The sequence below is a fragment of the Stenella coeruleoalba genome, assembly GCF_951394435.1.
Source record: "Stenella coeruleoalba genome assembly, chromosome: 8".
Taxonomy (NCBI): domain Eukaryota; kingdom Metazoa; phylum Chordata; class Mammalia; order Artiodactyla; family Delphinidae; genus Stenella; species Stenella coeruleoalba.
Window position 1 is genome coordinate 107,380,448 of NC_137154.1, and position 25,409 is coordinate 107,405,856.

The 25,409-nt window shown below is 52.4% G+C and overlaps 1 long non-coding RNA gene across 1 annotated transcript in view; it reads right to left on the bottom strand.

The window, feature by feature from the left end:
* Positions 1-14,344, bottom strand: part of LOC307190828 — a 49,244-nt gene extending 34,900 nt beyond the window's left edge. Inside the window, exons 1-2 of the long non-coding RNA XR_013829548.1 lie at positions 14,159-14,344; positions 9,870-10,069 (exon numbers count right to left, since the gene is read on the bottom strand). This is a non-coding gene — a long non-coding RNA (uncharacterized lncRNA). The remainder of the gene's footprint in view (positions 1-9,869; positions 10,070-14,158) is intronic.
* Positions 14,345-25,409: the final 11,065 nt, after the last annotated feature.

Sequence of the window (25,409 nt, forward strand, 5' to 3'; positions counted from 1 at the left end):
TATTTTCTCCAATTTTGTGGGTTGCCTTTTCACTTTGTTGTTAGTGTCCTTTGATGTAGAAAAAGGTTTTCTTTAACTTTGATGAAGTCCAATTTATCTATTTTTTCTTTTGTTTCCTATGCTCTTGGTATCATATCCAAGAAATCATTGCTAAATTCAACGTCATGAAGCTTTTCCCCATGTGTTCTTCTCAGAATTTTATAGTTTCCACTCTTATGTTTAGGTTTTAATCCATTTTGACTTCATTTTTGTATACAGTATAAAGTAAGGGTCCAGTTTTCCCAACACCAGGTGAAAGACTGTCTTTTTCCCATTCAGTGGTCTTGGCAGCCTTGTTGAAAATCAATTGACCATATATGTGAAGGTTTATTTCTGGGCTCTCTATTCTATTCTGTTGGTCTATAGGTCTATCTCTATGCTAGCACCACACTGTTTTGATTACTGTAGCTCTGCAGTAAATTTTGAATTCCAAAAGTGTAAGACCTCCAAGTTTCTTTCCTTTTTTCTTTTTTTCAAGATTGTTTTTGGTTATTGAGGGTCTCTTGAGATTTCATATGAATTTTAGGCTAGGTTTTTCTATTTCTGCAAATGAACTGGGATTTTGATAGAGACTGCACTGAATCTATAAATTTCTTTGGGCAGTATTGACATCTTAACAATTATTAAGTCTTCCAATCCATGAACATGGGATGCCTTTCCCTTTTTTTAATGTCCTCATTAATTTCTTTCAGCATCGCTTTGGGGTTTTCAATATAGAAGTCTCTCACCTCCTTGGTTAAGTTTATTCTTAAGTATTTCATTTTTTTTTATGCTACTGTAAATGGAATTGTTACCTTAATTTTTTCAGATTGTTTATTGTTAGTGTAGAGACATGCAACTAATTTTTTTGTTGATTTTGTATCCTGTAACTTTACTGAATTTATATATTAGTTCTAACAGTCATTTGGGAAATCTTTAGGGGTTTTCTATGTATAAAAAGATCATGTTATTTGTGAAGAGATAATTTTTCTTATTCCTTTCCAGTTTGGATGCATTTTATTTCTTTTTCTTGCCTAGTTGTTCTGGATAGAACTTCTAATACTATGTTGAATAGAAGTGGTGAAAACAGATATTTTTCATTTATTTTTCAGTCCTTTTCACTTCAAAATTTTTCAGTCTTTCACCTTTGAGTATAATGTTAACTACAGGTTTTTCATATTTTAAAAGCTTACTGGAATGCCCAAAATAGCAAGTGTTTTTACTTTTTGATAAAAGTATGTCAAATCAGGGCTTTCCTGGTGGCGCAGTGGTTAAGAGTCCACCTGCCGATGCAGGGGACGCGGGTTCGCGCCCCGGTCCGGGAAGATCCCACATGCCATGGAGCGGCTAGGCCCATGAGCCATGGCCGCTGAGGCTGCACGTCTGGAGCCTGTGCTCCCAACGGGAGAGGCCACAACAGTGAGAGGCCCGCATACCACAAAAAAAAAAAAAAAAAGTATGTCAAATCAGCTTGATGAAAAACTGATTGCCAGGCTTATATTTTTTTATTGGTGAAAACTGAATTAATTAGTATTTAATCATATTTGCATCGTAAGTAAAATCATTGCAAAACCTGTGGTTCAGTGGTGGTTGGTGGTGGGGAGAGAGGGGTCAATGTAACAGGTCATTTATAGGGAAATGCTGGGAATTACTAGGACATGACACGATGTAACATATGATGAGAGTCATTAGCTTCCTTCTTCTGTGCAGGGTCAAGCTACAATGATTTTGTTTTCTTAACATGAAAAAGTATAAAAGGGGACATAATGAAATTCTATAAAATTATAAAATGATGGTAAAAGCAAAAACAGACTAGCTCATAAAATTGTTAAATATTTTTATAGATGCTATTTCTTTAAGCATGAAAAAATAATTTTTGAGGAAATAAAAAGTAATTTACACCCAAAGGTTTGCTCAGGCCAAATATAATCAAGTTCTGGAAGAGTCTGGATGAAACTATGATGACAAATCTATCGCCAGGTACTAAAGGAAAACTAGAGATGATAGTACTGAACATTTTGAGAGAACTTACCACGAGCCAAGGACTTTTTAGGTGCTTTATGTATGTGGATTTATTTAACCTCACAACTACCCTATGAGGTAGATGCTATTATTTTCCCCATTTTACATATGAGGAAACTGAGCTGCAGAGCAATGACATTAACTAGTGTGAGGTCACACTGATTCCCTCCTGGGCTCCAGGGAGCCTTCATCCCTACAGTCAGCTGAATGATGCCCCAGATGTGTCAAGTCTTAGTCCCAGGAACTGGAAAATGTTTTGCTAAAATCCTTTTTTGGAAAAAGGATCTTTGAAGACATACTTAAGGATTTTGAATACCCTGGATTTTGTGGTTGAGCCCTAAATTCCATCCCATGTCCTTAAAGGAGACACCAGGGAGGTGTCACAAACACACAGACTGGGGACACACAGTGGGTATGGCCATGTGAAGATGGGACAGAGATTGGGGTGATGGAGCCAAGGAACCAATCCCCCCCTCCACTGTTTCCAGAGGGAAGTGAGATCCTTCCTACTGGATTGTGGACGTCTGACCGCCACAGCTGTGAGAGAAGACACTTCCGTTGTTTCAAGCCCCCTGTGGTTTGTGGTTATTTGTTACAGCAGCTGCAGGAAAGTATTCTCGCTCCAACCAGGAGCTGGGCATCTCCTATTGGAAAAGTCCACCCTCAGCTGAAATCACAGCGGCCACCACTGCTCACAGAAAGGTGTTAGTGAAGAGGAAACGCAGAGCCAATCGCATCACTGGCCAAAGGAGTAATTCAACAGCACTAGCACTTTCCAAAGTGCTTTCCCATTGATCTTACCAGCTGACCAGCTGACCCCCACCTGATCTCCTTTGTACACAAGAGAAAAAATAAGGTCACTTGTCAGTTTACAAACATAAAAGCCAAGACGTGGACTCCAGGCTTCTGCTTCAGGGCACCACTCCCCGCACTGTGCAGATCCAACTCCACGAGAAGGGAAATGACCGGGGGGGGGGGGGGGGGGGGGGGGGGGAAGGAGCTTAAAACCCAACTTAATATTTGTGAACACACCTTAGAGTCTACAGCACCCCCATAACCACACCATTTAATTCTCACAACACGGGAGGCTCCTCTTGCCACCCCTGCTCTACAGATGAAGAAAACGAAAGCTGAGAGTAGTCCAGCAACTCCCTCCAAGACACACAAGGACCACGGCGACCTGATGGTCAGTCAAAGGCAGTTCTTCCTGCACAGCTACTGTCATGTTCCGCGCACAAGGGGCGCAGGCCGAGATGCACACACGCCAGACCCAGATGCACATGTGGCTTGTGGGGTGGGCTTTTCTTGCATTTAAAAATAAAAATAGTCTTGATGTAAAGTTAAAAACAGGAGGGTGATTTGCATAAGACCCTGCGCTCTCAATTACACCAATTACTTTTTAATTACAGGCAATGCCATCTTGAGTTTTTCAAAACCTGCATCTATTCTTAAAGAGTCTGTCAAAAAGAGGGCTTCTTCTCAGGGAGAGGCTACAATTAGTATGCACGCTGCATGCAAAGGAAGCAGACCTGCTGGAGCTCCAGGGAGGAGGAAAGAGGCAGTGCTTCCTTCCACACAGGCCTACAGAGAGAGCAGGGCCTCGGACAGCCTGCCCTGCGGGCCCCTGCTCTGGGCAGTGCTGCGTCTATTCCCTGCTCCCCCCTCAACCCGGCTGCAGCCACTGCTGTAGGTCTGAGGCAGGCGGACAAGAGCCTGGCCTGCTGAAGTTGGACTTCTCCCAGCCACCCTTACGAGCCTTGGGAGAAACTACCGGGACCGGTGGGCCTCCGTCCACCCTACGGAATCCCTCTTATCCTTCTTTGCTGAGTGCACCCTGGGCAGTGAAGTGTCACCATCGTCTCTGTCCCCGGGGATGCTGGCCCGGAGGACTCCCTTGGAACAGGTGGGAGCACAGGCATCCGCGGTCAGTGAGCCCGGCATCTGCATGACCTCAGGTCCCTTCTCCAGGCTCTGGTTACTGTCGCACCCTGAGCTGGGACTCAGGACCCCTAGAGATCCCCAAGGCCAGCTCATTCTGGGTGAAGACGGCACTCTGACTCTGCCGTTTGGGGGCAGGGCCCACCCTAGCGCTACTGATCCAAAGGCAGTGTCAACACATAAAGTCACTACTGGACAAAGCAGGTGTCCTGACCCTGCCACACACATGCAGCCACGTGACCAGGGCTCTGCGTTCTCCTATTTATCGCCCCTAGTTTGCAGATGTGAAAAGTGAACCGCGGAGAATGGTTAACAGATGTTCCCCAGGCTGCATACCTAATAAGGGGCGGGACCACCACTGGCGGGAAGGCGGATTCCGGAATCTCTCTGCCTGGTTCAAATCCTACTCAACAGCCTATGTGACCGTGGTGAGTGTTTTAACCTCTCTGTGCTTTAGTGTCTTCATCCATAAACCGAAGGTAATAATAGTGCCGACCTGATAAAGTTATTGTGAGGACTGAAGGAGTTAACGCAAGTAGAAAGACAGGGGAAACGTCTGGCACGTGGCATACACTCACTAAATCTTGGCTATTTTTATCAAACGTTCCGCCTGCTCGTATCCAGTCACCACGAGCGGCCCTCGGCCCCTAGACCCCAAACCCAAAGGCTCTGTACGTTGCTTTTCCCATCTGTCCCCTCCCTCCCCTTCTCAGGACCGGCTGCCACACGCCCTCCAGGACTCACGGCCGACCCTCAGCAAGACCCCCGGCCTCACCTTCTCCTATGAACCCCCTCCACCCGCGCCTCTAACTAAGACCCGGCTCTTCCCTGGAGACCCGCTCACCCTCGCCCAGGGCTCCTTTGGCCTCTGGGCCCTCCTGGGGCATCTGCCCCAGGCTTGGGGCTGCTGCTACCCACCCCCCCCAGACTCCCCTATAAAGGACCTTGCTTGGAAGCTCCTGTCATGTGACTAATGACTGAGCCACCCACCTCCCATCCTTGTAATGTATCTCCTGCCCCTTTCACCCTGAAGAATTTAGCTCCTGATAATCCCTTTGTCCAGCATTACCTGCTTTGGTGATTTAACATACAAATAATCACGCTACAAATGCCACATCCTCCGCTCCTCCAGGGAGCTCTTCCTCTTTCCTAACTTATCATAAGCATAATTTCAAACCTCCCCTATTCTGCCCACCACCTCCCATATTTCAAGTCCGCTTCCTCAAGCAGCTGGTCTCCAGCAATCTTTCTACCCACCCCCGTGGTTTGGTACTTGAGTCTACAACCCGAGCCTGTCCCGTACCTCCCCCAGGTCCCCATCTTGATCCCATGTGGATCACTGTGCATACCCCTCACCTGCACCTCCATGCCCTGCCACCAGTCTTCTCCAGCCAGACTTGGGCCGACTTGCACAACTGAACAAGTTTAAGGAGAACACACAACCGTGCTGCTTGCTTCAATCTGTGACCAGCAGGCTCCAGGGGGCCTGGGGCGCTGGCAACACTCACACCTGTGCTGCCCGCTCTCTCCACTGCTAGACACTATGCTGAGGAATCTCGTCTCTAACGGAGGATGGCTCCTCACCAATCCTCATCTCGGCCGACGGCCTTGTTTCTATTCGACTGAGAAAACTGCAGTAGTGGGGAAAGAATGTCCACGGCTCCCACCACACATCCATCTGCCTTCGGCATGTGTGCACGTGACGTTCCCTCCCCGGTCACCGTGACGGCTGCGCTCTAAGGCCGGCCTCCCCTGTGTGTTTGATCCCATCTCTCCTCATCTGCTCAAGGACGACATTTCAGCAATTGGCCCTCCTCTCTCTTGCAGCTTCAATTTTTCTCACTCTAGTGCACCTTTTCCACCAGCATGCAAACATACTGATGTTTTCTTCTATTTTAAAAATCTCCCAGCGATGCTTCCTTCTCTAGCTGTCCCATTTCTCATTCCCTAGAGCAGAGCTCCTTAAGTAACGTCTGTGCCTGCTGTGCGTTTGCATCTCCTCCATCCTCCTATGAAATTGCCCCCACCTCTCACCAACACCGCTCTAATTCAGGCCACCAGTGCCACCCACACTGCAAAAGCCAACGTCGGTGTTCAGCCTCAATCCTCTTAATTATTCTCAGTGTGTTACACTGGTTGTCACCTTCTCCTCCTGAAACACTGCCTCAGCAGGGCTCCCTGGACCACATGCCACCTGGTTTCCAGCCACATCTTGACCCCCCCTTCTCAGTGTCCACCTTGGGTCCCTCTCACCTTGCCTCTAAGTGCCAGGGCCCCAGGGCTCAGATTCTAGACCTCTTCTCCGTCTCCTCCTACTGCCTGGGTTGGGTCATCCAGCCTCTGGATTTCAACACCATCAATGTTGAAAATGTCACCCGGATTTGTACCAGCAGCTCAGGCCCTGCTCCGAACTCAACTCATACATCACGCTGCCAGTAGGCATCCCCGTACAGATGTCTAATGGACGTCAGAGACCTGACTGCTCAGAACTGTGCTCCTGATCTTCCCAAACCCATTCTTGCCACTTTTTTCCCAGGACCAGGTGACGCAAAATCATCCTTTCAATTGAAAAGCTAAAAACACTGGAGTCACCCTTGACCTTTCCCGCCTCCTTGCCCCAGGTCCAATCCATTAGCAAATGTAGTCACAGCCCTTTCACATACACGGAGAACCACCCACTTCCCCACACATGGCCAGACATTGCTCCAACCCACCAGGCCCACACGGCCCACCACTCCCTTTCTCAGCCCGTTAACGCTGCTCTGGCCATACGGCCACCTCCCTGCTCCTGGGTCACCCACCCCTGGCATTCTCCTGTCTGCAGACCAGGAATGCACCTGCTATCTCCCCTGCCTGGAAGGCCTTGCTCCAAAGCCTGCTCAGCTCCTAGAAGGCTTTGCCTGAATCCCACCATCTGTGAGGACTTCTCCGACGTCCTACGCACAACGCTCCCCCTCTCCACAGTCCCCTCTGCCCTGCCTCCCGCCAGGCGCTGCTCCCTCCCTAATGTAGTTCTGTGCATTTATTTACTCATCTTGCTTGTTGTCTTGGATGCTGTGCTTTTGTTTCCTGCTACATCCCCAGAGCCCACAACAGTGCCCGGCACACAGCAGGTGCACAAAGTAGCGGCTGAATGAAGAAGTGGTGGCCACTGCGCATCAACACATCCAGACTAGAGCGTGTGGCTTACACCACCTCTAGCCCCTGCCCTCACTCCACACACACACACACACCTGTTCTGTTGCCCACGATTCCCCAACCAGAGCTGGAAACCTGGGATTCATCCTTGACCCCTCCCTACCCTGTGAGCCCAGACCCCACCTGTGCAGGCCTGGCTGCGCCACGTTCAACACACGCCCCAGCCCAGCTCCCAAATCCCTCCCTCCCTCCTTCCTCCGCACCCCCCATCTCCGCCGCACCCACTCCAGTGAAATCCTCTCTGGGGACCACGTCTGGCTGGTCTCTTGGCACCTCCTGCACCACCACTCCCCCCTCCCCGGCTCAGCTCTTGTCACGTTGGCTTCCGTCCGTCCCCACCCCTTTCCCGAGCACCCGCCACAGGCCAGCACGCCTTCTCCAGAACGCCTTTCCCGCTCTTCGCCCCACCAGCTTTTCTTCCCTCGGGTCTCAGTTGACTCTCCCCAGGGAACCCTCTCTGACCACCACGACCACGCCAGCTAAGGCAACTCGCACCCACTCACCCACTGTTCCCAGCACCTGTCCCACTTCCCTCCAAGCACATACTAACTGCAATCACTTCATTTATCTACATGCGTCCCCACTAAACCTGTGACATCCCTAAAGGCAGAGACAGAATAAGGAATAAGCAAACACTAGGCCCCCAAATGCGTGAAGCACTGGGTGGAAGCGAGTCTGGAACCATGCTGTCCCCCTGCCCCCGAGAACAGTTGCTGTACAGAAGCAGTGATGGGGCCCGGTAAGAGCCCCTAAAGCAGCTGGCCGCAAGACTGGCTTCCTGCTCTTCCCAGCCTGTCCTCGATCTTGCCCTGGAGTAATTTTTCTATCGGTTTCATGGGAATGAGGGGAGTCCTCTCCATCAGGCAGCACCATCCCAGACAATACCATGTGAAAGGGCTTAAGAAGCAAGAAATAACTCATCCCAAAATATCCCGTACTTGGTTTCCAGCTGCTCTGAACAGCTGGATGCTTTTTCTGAGCCAGATAGCTTCTGTCTCTACACTAATAAGATGGGGAGAAACCACACACAATGAGATGTGTGAAATGGGGTCACTGTTAATTCCCTTGGGAAGATAAACGCCGTCGGCATTCTCCAGGCAGGCTTTCAGCAAAAAGTTTTCAGCTCTGTGCTGAGCATCAGGCTGGGTACCATGATCAAAGACTCGTGCCTAAAGTGATCCCCATCCTGGAATTTACAAACGAGATGTGCTGAGAAAAATGACGCACCTTAGACAAATAGCCAACAATATGATGGAACAGAATTAAGCACTAAATAGTGTCATTCAGGTTCAGAGAGGATTGAGGGCTTGTGGAGGAGCTTCAGGTTCTGCTGTGAAGGAAGGGAAAGTTGGAGAAAAGGCAGGCAGTCCGGAGGGGAAGACATCTGCAAAGGTGCAGAGCTGGGCAGGAGCCTGGGTGATGCGGCTGGCTGGACCAAGAAGGGAGGATTTAGAACCGGAAACCTGGGTGTGAGTCTCCAGGTACCACGTCCACAGTGACAGACAAAGATATTACCTGCAACCCCTCCCTCCTACCTCCAAGAGCCTAGAGGGAGGGGCCCGAGGGAGGCTGTGCAGGCAGAAAGCACAGCAGGAGATGCAAGGCCACCAGGGGACGGGCCACCAGCCCACTGCTTAGAGGCCAGGCTCAGCCTGGGAAACCAGTGATGGCTCCTCAGCTTGGATGTAATAGAACACACACTTCGTGGAAACGCATTTCTTTCCTCCTACTGAATATGAGGTGGCTGGTAAGCCAAGGCCACATGTTGGCCACAGCAGCTGTTAGCTGGGCAAGTCAAACAGGTCACAAAGGGCATCCCCCCAGGGCAGAAAAGGCATCCAATTCTCCTTCAGGAAGGACAGCTATGATGCCCTAGAGTCACACCTTCCTGCTCATGGCTTTTGGAGAGCCTTGTTTCTAGAAACAAGAGTTTGGTAACTTTCTATGGCAAAACTTTGTTCCCTCCCAAATACTGCCATCTGTATCTAGAGTGTGAGAAACCCCCAGTCTGTCAAGCGTTTTGCTAGTCTCCACGTAGGAAAGCATGACCTTCCAGAAATGAGGCTGCAGCCTGGAGCAGGTGGGGTTAACAGGGAACACCCCACCAGAGCCAGCAGAGCAATGGAAAGTGGCTGGACACCCAGCTCTCCCCTCTTCTGAAGGTGCTCTGGACCCCACAGAAGACTCTGTCCCAACACAGCCTGCTATGTGCTGCAGGGTCCCCACTGTGGGACATGCCAAGTGTGGCCACCCCTAGTGAAGACAGCACTGGATTTGGAAACTCGGATCTGAGCTCAGGGCCCGGCGCACCCCATGTACCAGCTAACAGCCCCGAACCAGCACTGAGCACCCCCATCCTGGAGGCTAAGTCCTCCCCTGTGAAGGCAGAGGATGGGGTACTTCAGTGTATCTCACTCTCAGCTCATCGCAGGACCACCTGGGATGCTGTCTGAATGCAGGTTCCCAGGTGCTACAGGACAATCACTGGGCCTCAGGCACAGGCCTGGGGTTGGTATCTTTCACAGGGACCCAGAACGAATCCCACATCTGAGGGACCACCAGTCTCTGAGGCCCCTCCGATCCCAGCACCCCCTGACCTGGTGATGCAGTAGCCCACGCAGGTAAAGGAGAAAAAGCGGTTTCTGCTGTAAAGGTCTCCAGGCCCTTCGCAGCCCATGGCCAAGCAAACTTACTGGAGTCTTGTCGCCTTGGGCCACGCGGCCGTGTTGGGGCTGGTGTCCCGCTGTCTCCCTAAGGGTCTGTGAGCAGCTCAAGGGCACAGGACGTGCCCTGTTCAGTCTCTCCCGAGACATCCAGCACAGAGCCCTGTGGGGCAGGCGCACAACGGAATCCTAAGGATGCCTTGCGTCCTTTCTGTTCGTTCCATCGCCTCCTGTAACCCAGGAGACACTTGAATTAGGATTAGAATTGGGAAGACAAATGCTTGCAACTTCAACTTGGGCCTCTGTCCAAGGCCCACAGGGCCGGGGGCTCCCGGCGTGCAGGTCACGATTCAGCCCAACATCCTGAGCCACATCCTGGTGAGAAAACAGGCATCTCCCCCGCAGAGAGCTGGCTGCTGGCTGCAGCCCCCCCACCCCACCCCCCGGGGCTCCTCTCTGCGGCCCTGTGGTCGTTTCTAGCTCAGCCTCCCCACCAGTCAGCGCTGGTCCTGGGAGAGGAATGTGTTTACAATTCCCGGCCCTGGGGTAAGAAGCGATTCCAAGCAACCTGCCGCCCAGGGAACTGATCCTACCAAGTTAATTCTCTACTTTCTTAGAGCCGCAGGCACCCCGGATGCTTCATGATCTGTGCCGCTCCAAGGCACGGTTCCCTTCTAACGAGCTGAGCGATGTGGGGAGGCCCCCACTAAGCACCTCAATGATGCCTTTGTCCCAAGGAGGAGGACGCCCTGAACGCCAGGTCTGCCCACGGGGCAAGGCTATGAAGAAGCGGGATGGACAGGGCTTCTGCGCCTGATGGTGGCCAGCACGGACAGAAGGCTGCCCTCCCTCCTCCCTGTCTCACAATGCACAGCTTACAGGAAGTGTCTCCTTTATGTCAAAGGCCCCGGGGCTAGAAGGATCCCACCCTCTGCCCACTTACCCAACTGCCACCTCAATCATCATACCCTGCTTTCCCACAGAAAAAGTGACATTTTCTGCAAAAGGTCTCCTTTCCTGGGCCTTTGAAACTACCTCAGCAAGCCAGGGCACAGGGCACATAAGTGTGTGCTCCGGATGCAGGGTGCGGCGGGAACGGCGCCGACCTCCACGTCTTCCTCCTTAAATAGCTCCACCTTCCGCTTCCGCCCAGCGAGCCGTCTGTGTTTTCGGGAAAGGGATCCCCGCTAATTAACCCCGTTACTTCCGCCTCAGTGAGCAAAGGCGCCTCCGGGAGATAAAACACCGCGATACTTCGCGAGGCCGGCAACTGGGCGCACCAAGAGGGCACGCTTACCTCACCACGTGCGCGGCCCCTATGCCCAGCGACCCGGTGCCCAGTGCGCGCTGGCATGTGCCCGCTTGTTCTGATCTGCATTTCAGCCCCATCTCCCTGCCCTCGGCCCTCTTCTCACTGTTTAATTTGGGCTTTAATTTGTCGCGTTCCCTGTGCTCCTTTCACCAGCCTGTGTCTGTGCACATTTCTGCTTTTTCCTACATTTCTCCATTTTTGTGATCCAGAGGGAGCAGGAGAGGAAGCGAATGTGTTTGGGGACTGTGGCAGGTGGGAGGGGCATCCATGAAGGGCAAACCCAGGGTGAGGGGCCGGGACGAAGAGGCTGCCCACCGCACACGCTGCGGATTTCAGGGACAGGGCAGCCCCGGGACTCTTCGCTGATAGGGGACAGCAAGTAACAGAAGGAAACCAAAGGGAAAATACTCCCGAAAAACAAAACGAAATGGGCCCTGGGCCCCTGGCAGGAAATGACGGAGGGATGAGATTCCACAACTGCTGGTCCCCAGCCTGCCGCTTCATCTACCCCAACTTCTACCCGATTCCAACTTTCTCTCCTCGCCCCCTCTGACCACAGAGGCCAGTTTCGGGCAAGTCACATACCTCCCGGGGCCTCTGTTTCTCCTTCTGTAACGTCCCATCTGCAGGGAGGGAACTGAGCGGACTCGCTGGATTCAGAGCAACCAGAGTGGGGCGGATCTCGCCACCTTGAGGAAGAGTGAGGGGCTTGGGGAGGTTGGTAAAGAAAGTATTTGGAATCGGAGGTTTTGAACGGGCACAGCTCCCACCGGGAGGGGAGCACGGCAATCTCTGCCCCGTCCAGCACCTGCCCACAGTTCCAGTCTTCGACCCTGTCCACCTCCAGGCCCAGCATCGTCCCTACAGCCCCTATCTTCTTCCGGCTCCAACAGAACCTGCTAAGCTGTCAGATGCTCCTCACCCTCTCCTCTCATGCTTCCCCAGCCTCTGGCTCTGGCTTCCTAGTCGGAAGGGGTGATTAATGAAAAGGCCACGTGGGCGATGCATTACTAGATTAAATTCAATAAACAGCGGCAGTTGCTGGATTGAAGAATCCTGACCAGCATCTGGGTCACAACTGGGTCCCCACGGGGGTTCAGCTGGCATGAGGAACGGCCCAGGCAGAGGGCAAGGCGCAGCTAAGTCATCAAACCCCAGAAGATTTGAGCCGAACAGGGTTTCAGAGGTCACCTGGTCCATCCCCCTAACTCAAATCCCCCTCCAACACATCACGTCACCAAGACTCCGCCTGGAGCGCCTGGAGCTTCTCCGATGTGGGCGACCTCATTTCTCCCAAGGTTCTCTACTCCATGGTTGTAATTTGCTACAAAAATAAACTCAAGCCTGCCTCACTTTAACCGCTATCCAGCCCAATTCATTCAGCAATTATGTGCAGATCACCTTGCATGTGCCAGGCACTGGTACACAATGCCAGGCGCTGGTCCATGATACCAGAGGTGCCGTGGGGAATAAGACATAGTGCGTCCTCATGCAGACACACAAACCAGCAAATGGCCCTCACATTCTAGAGCCCGGCTGGATGTGCAGGGACCTGTGGGGGCACGTAGGAGAGATGCCACCAGGGTGTTTTTGTGGATTACGGGGGTGCAGGTCAAGAAAGGCTTTCTGGAAGAGGCAGCATCTCAGCCGGAACTGATCTAACAGTTAGCAAGTCAAAGGGCGGATAAGTGGTAGGAATGAGGTGGGGAGAGGTCCAGACAAGGGTCCTTCAGGGAACCTGTAAGCGGTAGGAGGTGACCCCGGACACACGAGGGTGGTGACAGCAGGTGGAGAGGAAGGTGCACTCAAGCCCTTGGGACCGGCTCCCAGGTTTTGTTCCTGGCCTGGGTCCCAAGGCCTGCCCTCTTCTACCCCGATCCCAGCCCTCTGCACACACGTGTCCCCTCCATTCGCCTTGGCTCCAGCCGGGGCCTCACGCCCTCCCACCCAGCCCCACACCCATCACATGCAGCTGCTCCTCCGTCTGGCTTGACAGCTCCTCTCTTCTGTCAGGTCACCGTTCTCAGTGGCTGCAGGACACCCCAAAGCACCCCTCCCTCCTCAGGGGCAGCCTGTGGGGAGGCATCCTAAAGGTCTTCCCGAGCCCACCAGAAGGGACTCAGAAATTACACCCCAATAGCCCTGGTCTTGGCAATGGGAGGCAGGGAAGAGTCCAGCTCCACATGAGAGCTCCCTGTCTCATGACACCCCCCAGGCCTCCTCTTCTCCAAATGCAGCACCTCTGCTCCCCAGCTTCAAACCACCCCTTTTCCATCATGATCACCAGCCTCTGAATGAGATTTTAAATAGAAACTACCATTTTTATACACTATTGTACAGCCCAAAGTGGAGTATTGAGTCATAAAAAAGAGTAAAGCACTGGTTCATGCTACGCTAAGGGCCGGAAATCAGACACAAAGGCCACAACTTGTAGCATAAACGGAACGTCCAGAACAGGCAAACCCAAAGAGGCAGGAGGTGTATTAGGGGTTGCCAGGGGCTGGGGAAGCAGGGGAGTGACTGCTGACGGGTGTGGGTGTGTCTGAAGTGATGGAATGTTCTGGAACTACATGGAGGAGGTGGTAGCGCAACATTGTGAATGTGCTTAGTGCCACTGAACTGGGCACTTGACTATGATTAAAATGGTAAATGTTATGTTTTGTGTGTTTTTCCACAACGTAAAACCCTACCATTTGTCTGACACCCTGTGCTGCCCGTCAGGTACCTGCTCACCGCCCTGAGCCTGGCGCCCGTCCCCCTGGTCAGACGAGGGAGCTGAGGTTCCGCCCGGCCCAGCCGGAGCAGGACCTGGGGGTGCGCCGGGTCTCCTCATCCCACGCCCACACCCAGGCCGGGGCCAGCTGCCCGAGCAGCTCGGGGAGGGCGGGGTGAAGAGCCGCGGACACGACGCCGCTGAGGACCAAGGTGCGCCGGGGCGGGCCGGGCTGTGCGAGAGGGCAGCCTTCGCAGCGGAAACCAGAACAAAGAAGACGACACAGCGCCTCACCTTCTGTGGCCTTGACGCGGGGCCTGGCGCCCCCCGAGGCTGTGGAGCCGCAGACACCGCCCCTCTCCCCGCAGTCGGCACCGGAGCTCCGTTACTAGCTGACGGGCTACAAGCAGCTCTGAGGACCAGCCGAACAGCGGCAAGAGGCGAGTGGAGAGTGAATCACGGAGGACTGACCCCCCAGTGGTGCAGCACCACCAGCCAGTCAGAGAGGTCAGAGGGCAGTGGGCGGGAGTGGGGGGAGGAGCGAAGCAAGTGCGGCTGCGCGGTACCGCCCAGGCTGGGCGTGGGGTCGTGACCCCCGGGACACACAGAGGGGATTCCCCTGGGCCTGGCGGGGCACCGTGACACGCGGGGCACCGTGACACGCAGGCCTCAAGTCAACGGGAGTCACGTCCTCAGTCTCTGGGGACCAGGGCAGAGTAATCACCGAGCACGCTAAGGTCTTATCTGATTTATTTAACAGCAGGCCGGAACCGGAACCGAGACTTGGCACCCGTGGGATGTGCTCCTGCAGCCGGAGGGGCCGGACCAACCCAGGCGGTCGTGTCTGGACGCCCGCCCTGCCCCTGTGCTTGGAACTTGGGTCTTGGGGCAAAAGGCAAGGGGTGCGGGGCTGACCACGAGGAACCACTAGGCAGAGGACAGGCCGCCGTGTGGAGGAGGGAAGGAGGGCACTGCCCCGCCACTGACCGGCCTGGTCGCAGCCTCGTGGGTATGAAGGGCGGCACAGAACCTAGGGGGCGGTCCATCTCCTCCTCGGCCAGGGAACCTTAGCTTTGGTGAGGGGCGTTTCCCATAGAGGCCTGACCTTGGTTTAAGTGACACAGGCTGGGACCTGGGACCCTCTACTGCAGTGCTTGCACCTGGACACACCTCTCCCGGAGCAACAAAATAGAAAACTCTATGGGACTAAAGAGACCAAAGAACCCACTGCCACTCTTGAGGAGCCGGGAGCAAAAGCGGGGTACTGCACATGCCCCCTGCACTCACCACCACCAGAGGGGTGGGTGAAACACCCAAGCCACCCCTCCAGCACGACCCCTGGACAGGCCCCTACCCTCACCCCATGTAAGGAACCAGCTCCCCTCCCCCACCCAGGGAGCAAGCAAGTGTGGGAACCTGTTGTCTGTTCTCCCGCCACGCTGCTGTGCAGCAGGGGCCCCAGTAAAGCCTTGCCTGAATTTCTTGCCTGGCCTCTAGTCAGTTTCTGTTGACTGGGGAAGGCCTGGAACCCTGGTCAGTATCATGAGGACTCCTGTCTCCTACCCCAAGGAGGCCTGCCCTACGGGTCCCACCTACAGAGGGGTTAGCTGAGACACCAAACCCGCACAACAGGAGAGCCAGAGCTAACAGTCAGACGGAGGACAGTCTGACACCTGCAGCCAGGCCTCCCCACCGCACAGCAACGCCTGCAGACTTCTGCCTGAGACCACTCCTGACCACCGGTCCCCGACCGAGTCGGCTTCTCCCCAAACCAGAGTAAAGGAAAAGCCATGTGTGCAGCCCGCGAGGCTGGCGTGTGTGGTGGCGTTGGCGGTGTCCACCGGCAAGTTTCTGCCTCAAACTCACAGCCAAGCCCCCATCCCCTGGGCCCAGAGCCACCACCCACTGCCACGTTTTGAAAATCTCCTTTGAAAGAAGCCACCCAACAGGAACCACTCGTGTCTCTCCTCCAAATTTAGGGACCGTGTGGGTTTTTCAACCAGAAGCTGTGGTTCAAAAACCCGAGTTGCAGGTTTTGAAAGAAGATGCAATGCCAGCTGTCCAGATTTCGTACCCTGAACAGCCTCCCTCAGACAGTGCAGACGTCTGTCTCAGGACTTTGTCAGCTGCCGCTCTGCAGAGAGCACTGCCCTGAATCCTAGAAGGTCTCTCCTATCCAGACAGATCCAGGAGGCGTTTAACCAGTCTGTGCCCCACTTTTCCTATCTACAAACGGATGAGAAGAAGCAGACAGGCCACACAAACCCCCGCTCTCTACTCTAGCTGTGCAGCCCTGGTCAAAGCACTCAACTCTCAGAACCTGTTTCCCCATAAAATACAGAAAATAACCATTGTGTACTTTTTCACTTTGTGTCTGCCCAGCATCCTTCCTCCCTTATTCTGGAAACATCATCTTTGCTTTCCTTTTAGGGTCTGAGAGGTCCATTCCTTCTGAAACATAGGGCTGGTCTTGTGACCCTGGTCTGACCCATCAACGTGCTCCATCCTTCTGGCCAGAGTGACCAGTTCGGGGACAGTCACATGCTCGGAGCTCAATTTCAGGACATTTTGCTGGAAATTCTGAGAAGGGAGGTCCTCTCCTTCCTGGGATCATCTTCATTGAGGATGACCTCAGCCTGGGACTGTGTGAGGCCACCTGAGGGAAGAGCTCATCTGATGGTGAAGCCAACACGTGTCGGAGCCACGACAGGAGAGGCGGGATAGATGAGGCATCCCGAAGGCATCGTTTGCATCCCTGGAACCAGCTGTGCTCGATGCCAGTCCTCCCTCCTCCACTTTTTGTTCCATGAACGGACTGAATTGGGTTTTTGATGCTAAAAGAGAAGTGGTGCCTGTATAATGGGATTGCTGTGAGGCTTGGTTGGATAATATAAGCGAAGCACTTAGCCCAGTGCCCGGCACATGGTGAGCCCTCAGTAAATAATGATAGCTTTTATGGGGAGCAAATGAGATGATGGATGTAAAACACTCAGAAAGGCATAACATGTTCGCTAAAAGTCCGGTACCTGTGATGTGCTCTCCTGTTCTCCGATGATTTACACCTTCCACTGAGGCTTTATTGCCCACTCTCTCATTCTCTAAATATTTCACGTGCCCAATGAGACTGTGAGCACCTCTTGGTAGGGACTGAGCTTCATATTCTGTTTTAGCCACCAAAGAGTCTAACACAGTTGTCACACATGCCAGGGCGTGGCAGAGCGGTCAACATCACAGGCATGAGTGCCTGAGCCCCTGGCTTCAAATGCTGCAGGGGGAGCTGACTTCACCCCTCTGGGTCCCAGTTGTCTGCTATGCAAAGTGGGACCAATGCTACCCATCTCATTTAGTTGTCATGAAGATGAAATTCATTAATGAAGCATATATAACAGTGCCTGTCACATAGTGATCCCTACGAAATGTCTAAGTAAATGCTTCTCAGTTATTTTATTATTGTGGTTCAAAAGCATTTACTGAATATTCGAAGGATATTCAACCCTTTCCTTAATATTGTGATGAAGAAGACAAGCCTCCTGCCTTTGGTATAATAACAGCTATCATTTTTAGGGGCATACTCTCTGCCTACATCTGTTTTTCCTCATGCTCTAATCATGCACTTTAAAGTTGGAAGGAGTCAAATGAGACCTCTCACTGCAGATGAGAACAGAGAGGTCCAGAAAGGCTACATGATTTATCCAAGTTGGCACAGCTTGCTCGAAAGCACGAGAAGGAGAATCCAGATCCCGACTCTAGACCCACCATGCCCTACTCACTATACTACACTGCCTAAGGAGATGGTACATGAGCATATGGCCAAAACACATAAACACAAACAACCACAGCTTCACAGAGATTCCTTCTTTCCTTTAACAAATATTTGTTTAGTGCTGAAATATGTACAACTGCCAAAAAACTAGGGAAGTGGACTAGAGCAAAGCAGAACCATCCCCCATCCTGTTGTTCTTGTAAAACGGGCAGGGTAGTTACCTTTCATTCATTCATTTGGCAAATATTTAAGCACTCACAATTTGCCAGGCATGGGGAACAGATACAGTGTCAACGTGAAGCACACAGTTCTTGCCCCCACCAGAGGTTAAAATATCATGGATTCGGTTATATCCTAAGGGCTGAGTGATGTGTATTAATGATATGAATGAATCATTAAAGGTACCAATAAATCGGGCTTCCCTGGTGGCACAGTAGTGGAGAGTCCGCCTGCCGATGCAGGGGACACGGGTTCGTGCCCCAGTCTGGGAAGATCCTACGTGCAGCAGAGCGGCTGGGCCTGTGAGCCATGGCCGCTGAGCCTGCACGTCCGGAGCCTGTGCTCCGCAGCAGGAGAGGCCACGACAGTGAGAGGCCCGCATACTGCAAAAAAAAAAAAAAGGTACCAATAAATCAATGGGTGGCTGATTAAATGGATGGATGGATGGTCTTTTACAAGGACACACATCTCTGAGCTTTGAGCACAGGACATTGCACAATTGTCTTCCCTCGATTATTTTCCCCAAAAGATTTGACATGGAGCATGAGAGACTGAATTGGGAAACTTAGGGGATGAAAGGAACCTAAGAGATCAGAATACCCAACTCCCTAACTTTATAGATGAGAAAATTGGCACTCACAGAGATGTAGGTCACATTTATGCCCAATTCTGTGACCACCTTTCAAAATATAGCCATCCAGCAGCATGGATTCCTAGTCCTGGAGCAGAAGCACATCCTAGGAAAGTTAAGTTTCATCCCCAGAGCTCCTTCTTCACCCGGAGAAGCCACGCTTCAAAAAGGCCTCCTCTAGAATGTGCTTTGCCGGGTTGATCAGGCCTTTGTCCCATCAGGAGAGTAAGTCCTGGCTAAGGGCTCAAAGATCATCAGAGGGGTCTTTGAGCACCAATTTGTAAGGCTGCTAATAAAGTCCATCTGCTCATCACGGGAGTCTGCCTCTTCCTGGGATTACTGCTCAGTAATTGTCCTTGAGGGAAACATCTGCTGTTCCTATGCCATCGACGGTCATCTTCTCTCATCTGCCTCACCCCTAGTGCTGGTCCCATCACAGCTGGGCTGCTGTGCTGTGTTGCATAGGACGTGGCTCCCGTCCCTATACTACTCCCCTCCCCCTCTGCCCAGCTTTAGTCTCTGTTGCTGTTTGTTTACTTTTTGTGTTGATCTGGGAAGCATCTGTTCTAACCCAAAAGTACTGGACCTTCTCTCCTAGACTCTATGGAAACTTCAATACCTTTGGCTCCCTTGCCTGGGCAAACCTCCAAAGTGCACCCACACTGGCTTTGGAAATTATACCAGTCTTTTTGGTTTTCAGCGAAATCGCCTCATGACTGAAAGAATTGCACACTGAGACTTGAAGGTGATGGTTTTAGCCACAGTAACCATTATCAGACAGGAGGCAAAGCCCCTATGCTTGAAATTTGGTTGCAAACCACCAAGGCTATGTAGGATTCCTGAACGCATTTAACTGCTAGAAGGCAATGAAATCCCTCATACCCTCCCTGTGGAAGCAAAACATCAAATGACACAGGTTAAGAAATGCAAACCCAGCCACCTGTTGTGCTCTTCAAATATTTCTAACAATTTTTCTGATGCTTTGAACTGATTTAACTGAAAGTGCGTTGGGCCTTAATTCTTGGTCCCAGTACAAGGCTGGAAGCCACAAATCTCTGAATCTAGCAATATTTTTTTCCTCAGGACAAAAATTATGGTTTATTTCTGTCCAAAGAATATGACCTAAGTCAGGGAGGAAAATAAGCCAAAGTGCAAAGGCCCAGGGACAGAAAGAAATTAGGTTGAACCTGAAGAAACCAGGTATGGGGACGAGGAGGGATTAGACTGCTAAGCAGGAAATGTGTCCTGGTCCAAACCTCTGGGCCCCGCTTTCTGCAAGAGACTCCCGTTCCCAGACCATGATGGATAGGCTCAGGGACACTGAGAAAGGTGACAAGACTGGGGATGATTAAGGAAGACGATTAAAAAATTAGCCCATCCCCCTGCACTTGTTTTCATCCTGAACCAGAAGACGAGCTGCCACAACCGGACTGGAGGCATGATCCGACCCACCAGGCGGTGCCCCACTGCGATCACCACCCCGCAGGCACGGCAGGCACACGCCAGGCTGCTCAGAAGAAACGGAAGCAAATACTGAAAGAAGAGGGGCCACCACCTCGAATATGTAACATGCAGCCTCTGGTGCCAGGATCACTCTGTGAGCTCCGTTTATTTGTACTCAAGAGCCGGCACGTTTGTTCTCAAAGCAAGAGCTTCCCTACACCCACATCCAGAGCCCGTGTCCTTAAACGTTCACGGTATTTTTATCGAACGTCAGGGAAGCCCCTGGTAATCTGCAGCAATTTAGTATGCTTGCTTTGCTTTCAGAAAATCCACAGCAATTCAGTAAACACCCAGTCACTGTGGCTGTTAATGCACACACAAGATCTCCCCACAGCTGCCCGCCAGCTGTCACTCCAGCAGGGCCACCATCACGGCCTCCCCGTTCTCATGACCCTCACCCCACCCTCTCTTCCAGCCACCGCGAAGGTCAGCCCTAGGGAACCGCGTCCTCCACAGCCTGTGCTCCCCGCCTCTCCGGGGCATTGAGCACAGCCGGGCGAGGTGGGCCCGCCGTGCACCCCAACTTGGCCTCGTTCGGCTGTGCGGGGCCATCTGTTGCGTTGTCAGCGCTGCGCGAGGCCCGAGAAGAAGGACCCACCTCTCCATCTGCTCTTGGTAGCACCCGCTGGTTGGGACTTGCCGAGCCTGGTCCCAGATGCACGTGTACAAAGGCGAAATCTGGATTCTACCACCAAAGCCCGCTTCCTCTGCTAGTTCCTAGAGTTAATCACTGGTCTGTCAATTCCAGATAACCTTGCCTTTCCCTGTTTTTCCCGCTTGACCTGAGTTTCTGGGTATAACCACGGAGATTCTCCCTGAATACATGTTCTGCTCTTTATCGAAGAAAGCTCTGGAACAAACTCTCCAGCAAGATCCACAGGTGTCATCCTGTCTGTGAGATGACAGTTCTGGTAGAGACCTACCGCTTCTCTGAGTCAAGACACATCTCTCAGGCCTTATCCCCACGTCCTTAGCGTTGGACCTGACATACAATAAGCACTTAATAAATATGTATTGACTCTAATAAATGAAAGCCTTCATTACTGAGCACCGCTGTCTAATTACTAAGACAGTGGAGCACAAAAGGCTCAGTGGCCTTGCGTCTCGTCCCTTCAGTGAATCCAGACCAAACACATTCCTGGCGACTCCAAGCAGCCTTTAGTATCTCTCGACTCAGTGAAACTCAGTATTGTCTCCAAAATAAGACTACAGGGGTGGACACTCCCTGAGAGCGGCTGGGCCCATATGAGGCCACATGTCCCCCATCAGGCACCAGTAACAATTACCCCCTGACAGTGGATAGCTGCCCACAGCCACCAGATGAACAGAAGCAGGTGGCTAGCCGTGGCCACCTCAGACGTCCATCCTCATCGCCACTTCTGCCAGTTCCCCTCCTCTGACAAACGTGCTACAGCTGAGTCCCGTGCGGGTGCCCCATCTCCAGCTCCCCTGAGCGCAGCGGCAATGGCTGGTCCTCACGCACCCGCAGAGCCACGTCCCTGCTCTCAAACACAGGCGCCCCCCAGCACTGAAGGTTGGGTAGCACCTTCTGATGGAACCACCCCGACCCGTGGAGCACGTGAACCACAAAGGCTGCTTCGGGGGCACTGCCCTGCATCCTCCCCATCGCAGGCCTTCCAGGCTGGGAACCCTTGCAGCCCAAATAGCCATCAGCAAGGAACCAGATCCCGTTCTGAGCTGTGTCACGTTGTGGGTTCGGCTGCAGATACACGTTGTGATTGGTGCCTGTGAGGTGTGCCAGTGTCCTGATGGCCCCTACACTGTGCCCACAAGCACAGCCTCCTCCCCCCACACCATCTGCGTGTGAGTTTGGCCCCAGTGAGCACTGTGCCAAGAAGCGGATGGGACACGAATTCTAAACGGCGCTTCCTGCATCCACAGCCTAGATCATAAGTCCATAAAAAGGCACGTTTGATAAATTCATCCAAAAATCACAGGTGACCAGGAGCAGGGTGAGGACAAACCCTCACAGACTTACGGATTCACTAAATATTTAAAGTTGCTACACAGATGTAAAGGGCAGGGTTAGTTACTTTGCAGGTTGATCAGTCATCAACGCCTGCCCTTGACCAACTCATCTGATTCCCTCTATGGCAACCACACTGCTGCCACCCTGGCTCTTAACGCTTTATCTGCACGGCTCCCGGGCACACCAGAGGCTGCATGAGGCGACTCTCCAACGGAACTGCTATTTGCTTTAAGGAATCATTCTGCCCACCCACATTGTACTCAATTGCCCCCTCCCCCAAATTAGAAGGAATTTCTCTTAAAGAAGAGAAATAGAATAATAACTGTCTACTTCTTTCTTTCTCACTTCAAACAGGAGATTTACTTTCAAAAACCCCATTAAGAGTTTGATGTGTTTGTTTGCTGAGAAACTGCTACCCAGTTAAAAGCACCAGCAGGTCACTCTGGCTTTTGCTGCTTCCGGCAGCTGGACGGCTTCCCGATAAGGCAGAGCTCCCGTCCCTGCGGCAGTGGTGTGGTTGGAATTGATCCCGGCCGGGCAGCCATTACCTTTCCGCGTGCTGGGTGGCAGGAGGGCTCCCATCACTTGTCAGTCTCCAGGATAACGGTGAATAGCTGTTAAGTGCCTGCAGGGAAGCTGGACATGGTACCAGAGACAGAAACAACAACACTGCCCTCAAGTCGCTTCCGCCCAGATGGGACAAGGCCATGAATCTGCCCCTGACTTGGACTCCAGCCTCACCTGGTTCTGGCTTCCACTGGGCCGCCAGTTTTCTCCTACAACATCACGGTAGGACTTAACTCATTTGCTATGAATGATTATTTGGTTTGGGCTGAAACCTACCTTTACAGTGACCTGGGGGAAGAAGTTGGTGGAGAGTTGTTCTGGGCAAATAAATGGTATAAATAAGATTTGCACAGGAGAACCAAGCTGATGTAATCCCTGAGCAGCAGGCACCCATGGGATGACAAGTAATGTCCTAACTCTACAATCAAGGTCTGTGAGACCCTGTGCATGTCCAAGCCCCGAAGCAGGGGTCCGTGTTCCCATTTGAGCCGGAAAGGGCATTTTAGATCTAACATGGTTATTTTACAGATATGGAAATTGAGGCCCCGTGAGTAAAAAGACTTTCCTAGAATGTCTGTTTCATTACCAGCGCTTTATGTCCAATCACAGAAATCAGGCGTTGAGCCTTTGGAAGCCAGTGTGAGATGGGTCTCACACACACTCACACACACACACACATACACACACACGCACACACACCACCACCACCACCACCACACGTTTCCCCTGGGCCCATAACTTAAGCAACACCCCCAGCTGTGTGTCGCCTGCCCTAGATGTGCTCACCCTCTGGTGAAGGTGATTGGCCCAGAGAGCAATTACAGGAAGGCGTGTTCACGTGCATGGCGTGGGCTCCGAGGGACTCAGTCCACGTAGAGGCCCCGGGAGGTGACCAGGAATGCTGATGGTGGGAGCCCTCTCGACACAGCTGGTCAGGCCTTGGCCAGACGTCCTGACCACTGCCACCCCGCCATGACCTTTCCCGTGGACGGTAGAGCTGGCCCTGACCTGGTCCCTCTGCTTCCCTCTTCCCCTCCCCACCCCCGTTTCTAACTCATCCTGGGTGAGGAGTCAGAGAACTTTGGAAACAGCAATCGGATGATATCACTCTCCTCCCTAAGCATCAGTGTCCTGCCATCGCCCTTGGAATAACTCCTCACATGGCCTCCAAGGCTCTTCATTTCCTCCCAATGTCCTTGCCTTCCTGGACTCCCCGGGCTCCAGGCCCCTCTCATTCCTTAAGCACCTGGTGGGTGGGGTCCGGGGCCTTGGCACGGGCTGTTTATTCTGCCCAGAACACTGTCTTCTAAGAACATACATCCGACCACCCTACTACCCCGTCATGCTCCCCTGTGTCATCTTCCTTTGTAGCACACAGCACTCTAAGTTACGTTATGACTTTGCTTATATGTTGTTGTCTGTTCCCTGGAAAGAGCTTCTGGCCGCCTGAGGAAGGGCAGGGAGAGAGCACGGCCCCAGCAGAGTCAGGCTAAGTGCCAAAGCCCACCTTCTCAGACCAGAAATGGCCATCCAGATGGGGGCGGAGGCCCGGGCCCCGCAGCTGCTGCTCCAGGCCACTGCCCTCCCATCCCGACCCTTCAGGCGCGCTCATTTTTGGTGGGACCACCTACCCACTGAGGCAGAGGGAAGAGGCTCAGGCCCACCCGTTCCATCTCCAGTTCCCAGCATCTGGAAAGTTGGGGTCCAGAGGCAACAGGGGCCTGTCTGTGTGGGTCTTCTCAGCGTCTCCCTGAGAGTCTCCACAGTCAGGGTCATGCATGAATGTGGGTGCTGTCAATTCTCACTAATGAACTGAAAATTCATAAAGGTACTAACAAATGAAGTCCACTAAATCAGACGAGTCATTCTGACCTGCCCTTCAGTTAGGTTAATTTAGGAAGATTTATAGTAAGTGGCTTCTCTCATCCTCTGAGTAAATTCTATAATAATTTCTGACTCATTGACTGATGGACTTTGTGCTTCAAGTCAGCACAGATCTGCAGGAACTCTGAAACAACTGAGGCATTGGAGGTGAAGAGAAAACATGGATGAGAAACTCATGGAGTCCCGTGAAAATCCGTTCACAGAAGTGCACACAAGGCGGGTCCACCGGGCGCTGGGGCTCAGCTGCAGCCTGGACCCCTCGCTTCCCAGCGGCAGAGCAGAGAGTGGCCTCTGTGCCAGGCCAGCCGCCCTCATGGCTTCCTGGAGGCCCCTCTGGCTGGCAGGTAGCGGCCTCAGAGTTGGCAGGAACCGCCGTCTGCATTTCCCTTAGCCAGGAATTACAACACACTTTCCTCTTTCTCAAAAAAAGTGGGAGGAGGCCTATTATTTCCTCATTGATCTTTTCTGTTCATCACCCTTAATTCCTCCATTTCAACCCTGCTGCCTTTTACTTGTTTTTGGAGGTTCCTACAAATCTTTGGTGACTTGTGGCACAGGGCGAAGCAGTCAATGATTTCCTCTGGGCTGTTGGGCTTTGTTGTTTAATAGTAAGACTAACTTTCTTACCAACGAGTGAAGCTTAACCTTTTCTTCTGAACTCTTTAAACAATTTTTTTTAATGACATGTTTCACTGATTGAGTCTTTCAGTCAGTCCTTTACCGTGATTCCCTGTGCAGTTACATGATGGGTGTCCTTGGACCTGTCCCGGGGGAAGGGGGGTTGTCTAGGCTGCGTGGACAGTTCTCGATGGGACAAAGAGACGCCCGGGGGCTGCGAGCCGCCAGTCCTCACATCGGAGCAGAGCGGGATTAAATGAGGACGGAGAGTCCCAGCCTGATTGCAAAGTGACAGCCCTGCTAAGTAGGCCCAGGGCCTGAAACAGGATTCGGTGCAATCTTGAAATCATGTAATTTTTCGCCTCAATGA